Raw genomic sequence first — 6,000 nt, forward strand, 5'->3', positions numbered from 1 at the left:
CTGATATGCCCCTCGGCTCCACACAGAGTAATTGGCTGTCGATGTGTTTGATATGTAATAAATTTCAGGATTGTGGCAGCTAGATTTCGTCATTAACAAATCAATCAATAAACTCTTTGTTACTTCCTGACGATTGTAATATCACATGTACAGAACAGGTAACAAAAGCTTTCAAAACAAACTACGAGTAATTCAAAAACCGTCAGTTATAGCACGTTCGGATTTTCTCAGTACTTTTTAACGGCCGATCTGTCACTAGTCTGCACTACGGTGAACTATCTCTTTAAAACAACCGTTCACGACGTCAACCATCTGCTCACGGCAGACAGCACAGCGACACTGTCCCAGTAGAATGAAGCAAGACTTCAGTGGCTGTGACAGTCCCAGCAGCCTAGTGTACGCTGTTGTTGGTTCCAGACTGCAGACGAGATTCTTTGTATGACCCAAAAAGAAGCTGGCCCCATGATATAGGGTGCGGCGCGGGAACTTCCTTATTTGAAACGCGCGGCACACAGCGGCTGTTACTCATTGTTGGGAAGATTCTAGTGCAATCAGAAGTGCGAGACTCAACATTTTTAAGGTTAGCTTAGCAGCGATCATGCAGTGGGCAAGAGAGTTCCGCGAGTTCGCCGTTGCGGCCTACTTTTCGAATGCACACTCGGTCATCAGAACTCAGCGTGCATTCAGGAAACAGTTCAACATCGCGCCTGCAGGTCGTGTTCCTGATGGGTAATCAATTGTTATGTGGGTAGATAACTTTGTGGATACTTGGAGTGTGCAGAAAAAGAAACCAGTACCTTCAAGAACCACCAGAACGGCTGAAAACATTGAGAGGGTAAGGATGTCGATTCTGAATTCCCACAAGCGATCTGCAAGCAAATATGCAGCTGTCCTTGCAATTTCTGAACGCACAGTGAGACGAATTCTTCATGGAGAGTTGAAATTTCATCCATATAAACTGTCAGTGGTGCACACACTTCAGCCACGTCATGTTGTTTCACGAAACAATCCGTGTGAAGCCTTGATCGATGAGCTGCCTCGCGACGCCTTAATGTTCTTCAGCAACGTGGCACATTTTCATTTGTCTGGCTGCGTAAATAAACAAAATATGCGGTATTGGAGCCGCACGAAACCCCGATAACTTCATGTGCAGCCCGTGCATACAGAACTTGTGACTGTTTGGTGTGCATTATCTGAAGTTGGCATTATTGGCCCATGGTTCTTCGAAGAGAACGATAAGGCAGTGACTGCCACCTCTGAACATTATGTTCAGATGATTGAACAGGTTTTTTTTCCAGAACTTGAAGAAATGGATGTAGGTGATTGGTTCCAACAAGATGGCGCCACAGCTCACACGGCACGAACATCGATGATCATGTTGCGCGAACACTTTCCCGATCGTCTCATCTCTTTGATAGGCGATCTCCAGCGGCAAGCACGCTCGCCAAATTTAGCGCCATGTGATTTTTTCTTATGAGGCTATCTCAAATCCTTGGTATATACCAATCGTCCGCAGACCCTGGCTGAGCTACGGAAAAATATTCGTGTTGCTGTTGCCAACATCGACAGAGACATATTGGAAACAGTGGACCGAAATTTCCAATTTCGACTCTCCAAATGCATTGAACAGAACGAAGGCCACCTTCAAGATATCATTTTCAAAACTTAATGGAAAAAAAACTTCAGATCTTACTCTTCGTAAAGAAAAAATTAAATTGATGTCTCTAATACTTCCTGATTTATGATTTTTTTTAAGTAAGGCAGTTCCCGCGCCGCACCTAATATTTAGTGACCGAGATATCAAAGTGACATCGCCACGACTAGTTAATAGTTCCACACCGCTGTAAGTTTTCGAGGTCCCTAAAATCGCGTTGTAAGTTTCTACATGCCATGTTATGTTGACAACATTTAAATTCGAGAGTGGTGTGTAGCTCAATTTCCCGCAAATATAGGACTACACGTCCAATAAATGCTGATTGGACGACGTCTTTAGCCTCTCGGGAAATATAGCCACCGAACGATTATAACGATTTTACAGATTGACCGTGGGTGCCATAAAATATTGTATTTCTTCGGGTAGTCGCCGATATCAGATTGGATGTGCATAATTAAGGGACAGTTGTGTTTCCTGAGCATTAGCCGAGTAATGACAGATTTTCTGTTATGATAAATAACAGACCAGTTGATAACAGCCTAGAGACCTGGACCAGAGACGTAAATGAACACAGTGTATTGCAACCGGAGTTGCCGTTTAATAAAACAGATACCGACAGTTGTGGATTCCCTATGTGCGAGTATTCAGGATAAAATAACAGCCAACCGAGTAGATCATACTCAATTCTAATTATGCACTACACTATTGTCTATTGATTTTGGTATACTAGTTCGGCACCGCTGGTGACGTAGAAAAATAAAAGAATTTATGCCAGTCAGTGTCGTTTCGTCTTTCGGTAATTATTGAATCATTATCATACAAGACGGCAACAACGAGTCTGAAGAAATTTCGGTAACCATAAATTCCTCACATCATGTCACTAACTAAACATTTCTGAACAACTTCTGAAAATTTGTTTGCAGGGTTCAGAATCACTTTGTATAGTGTTCAGTAGTCCGTCCCCGAAATTCAGTGAATACCCATGTCGTCTGCAAAGTACATACTAAATCTACTGAACACTCACACAAATTCGCTTACCTCTCATACAGTAACTACGTGCTTCAGAATATGGTCTCGAACAGCTATTATGATTCCTGACTACGAACAACGGTGAGACAAAAATATGAAGAGAGAAAGAAGAAAGCTGTTTACATTCCACATTCACAGTCAAAATCTTTACTGATTCGTCTGAGTAAAGATCTATTCATTTTACACTCTACTAATACGGTTCAACTTTTAATCGTGACACGAACAAATTTCCCAGTCGGAGTTACTACCACAGTCTAATAAATACAGTCACGACACTCTCTAGAGCGAAATTTGTTGCCGTTTGACAGGTGGAGCAACGCTAGCGCTTCAAGAGTCGAGAAAGCAAACGGTCACATGCTTCATAAGGATAGAGTTTGTTTTTAATTATGTTCTACTTAATTAAAGAAACAGATGTTATATTTTTGCGTTCCATGCGTTAGTAAATTACCAAGAGGCATGAATTATCGCGAAGTACTTATAAAAACAACCGAATCACAATGATTCAGTGACATAAGCTACAACTAACTCATGAAGAAATGCTTTCAAATATGTCTATATTTGCATCTTATTCCGTTGAAAGCAAGAGAATATAAACACATGCATGAGAAGCATATATTTCTGTTCTTGTCTGTTCTTATTATCATTAGCACTTTCCTTGATAATTAAAAAAAAATTATGGAGTCCATCGATTCGCCCTTTCTTACAGTTCATTGGACTTTTTAATACACGAATATTTTTGTAAATGTAATTACTTTTGCTTCAAAACAGAATGTGTGAAAGATTATTGCCGTTTGTGGCCCACATTTAGCAACAATTGTGGAATTGGTTTCTACTGTGTTGGGAAACAGCTTTATTACTTTTGACGATTTACTGTTACCTATGTGTGGTTTTCCCTTAAGCTACAGTTGTGATAGGATATTTGATAGGTTAAATAATGTAGATATTACGTTCCATGTAGGTTTTCTACGTTCCACATTCACTCATTTGATTGAAAATGTAGCGAACAAAACTCTACTTTGTGGGATAGAGATACAGCGTCTTTTCGTAAAAGGTCAGGACTTCTGGTGTTTACCAGCAATTTTTTGTTATTAAAACAAAACGACATTACTCAGGAAATGTCTGTACGTTACAAGAGAATCATGAATAAACTGTCTTTTAATTCACGGTTTCGTATCTCCCAGTACTTAAGACAGTAAATAATGTGACGTAACTTTTTAGTTATTGTCGATTTTTATGTCACTACATACACTCCCTATTGTAAGAATTATGTTTGTAAATCAACATAAAAGTTAGTATTCGCACTCATCCTATAACGTACTCAGAAACGTCGCTTACTGGCCGCTTGGGTCGCTGCTGTTGCCTGGAGTAACAAAACCTAGACGAAGTGTCGCGACTGTTATGTTAGAATGTGGTTACTACTGTCCCTGTTGCTGATACTCCCATGGACGTAAAAAAAGAAGGGAGCTGGCACTATAGACTTGATGCTCTACGTTGTTTCGAAACCAGAGTGGGTGCGGTCTGTCTCCATTTTAAGTAGCCCAAAACATTAGCAGACTACTGTTTACGATTGCTTCTTGCTCATTTTTTCTGTCGTGTGCGTGCAACACATGTTTTAAATACAAAATATTACAGTGCTTACATGAATAACGTAGTGTCAGAAAGGCAATCTCGGAAGTTTTTCTGTTCTTGAACGCGTGTTTGCTCTAGTAATACGAGACATTTTGCCTCGTTAATATAACTTATTTTTTGTTGATACATTTCGAAAAACAAAGAAGAGAAGGAAGTGGTGTGAAAAATATGCTTTCGTAATCCATTTAATTCCACTTTTACTCCATATGTGTCGGTAACAAAATAAAGATGGAACTCCGAAACCAATACTTATTTGTTCGTTACATTTTCAGCTTTCAACTCGTATGCACAACATTTTTAATATTCACGTTTGCAAGGAACGGACCTACGTGTGCTTCGTTAGCTTATAAACGTGTACAACGAGGAAAGAAGCAAGGAATGCTATTGTACCTTGTGCATGTCAAAAAAGTGAACGATCATTGAACTGTCAAACAGAACTGCATAGAGGTATACCTCCATGCAGAGTAGAGTTCTTGTTTTATTAGATTTCCAGTGCATTTGTCTCAATGCAGTTTAAACATCTTCTCACTTTGAAACCTTCCCTAAGATATGTCATTCAGTGTGTGGCACTTTAAAGGGTAAAAAAAAATTTTTTTAATATGTTCCAGCATTGTCCAGCGCTATAAAACTGATTAAGAGAATGATGTCAAACGCACAGACCCTTTAGAATGGATATTTTGCTTTAACATGTATGTGAGTCATTTTTAGTAAGAGTAGTCTGACCTATGTAACATGTATGCCTACCTTTTCAACAGTAGACCATTTGTTTTTTTCTCGGAATATTTGGCAGTTTCTCAGGAATAACGAGACATGGAATGTACGTAAGAGACATGTAATGACGTCTACTTTGATCATCTGACTGATTTTACTTTTGAATTTCATTTTGAAGTTTTCAAAGTATACAAGCCTATACGATGCTTTTTGATACACCAATAGTTAGTTATCTAGTTAGTTAGTATCATGCTCCATTTATCATTTACAAGGTAAATCTTAATGCTATGGAACGACTCATCATATAATGTGGGATGTATTTTTCCTTCTTTTCCTGCAATTGTTTGTTTTGTAAGCGGGAAGTTGTGTCCCTGGCCGATATAATATGGCAGTATTTTGCCGACCCCAATATACACCGCAAGATGAAAGTAGTATTACCTCTATCCTCTCTTCTCAGAGTAGTTTTTTGGTAGTCCGGATCCTTCCGTGCCACCACCCTGTCGATTCAATTGCGGTGAAGGTCCCTGGAATGCTTCCACAAGTTATCTCCACTACGCTACTAAATAAATAGCCACACTTCTCACAAACAGGGATCTATTTTGCCCGACGTTTTCATTATTTCTTTTCACAACACAACTAACAATTGCTGCGGTAACACCACTCCCTTGAGTACTTTCAAACGTCCGTACATGCATACTGTAAGACTTGAGAGAAAAACCAGAAAACCAACTACCACTCTTCAATTGTTCATTACACTGTTTTTGGGGCGTCGTTTACTCCATGGTTCTCGGATGCAGGCACTTGCTGCACCATGGCACAAATGACTCTCGGACGACCAGTGGTTTTAATACCATTTTTACTGGTCCCCTTCTCGCCAGCTCCACCACTGCTCCACGTCCACTGCATACAAGAAAGGAAAACACACAGTTTTCCTCTCCCACTACACTTATCCTTATCAATTTACTCACGAGCATCTC

The sequence above is a fragment of the Schistocerca piceifrons genome, chromosome 2 (genome assembly GCF_021461385.2).
Source record: "Schistocerca piceifrons isolate TAMUIC-IGC-003096 chromosome 2, iqSchPice1.1, whole genome shotgun sequence".
NCBI lineage: Eukaryota > Metazoa > Arthropoda > Insecta > Orthoptera > Acrididae > Schistocerca > Schistocerca piceifrons.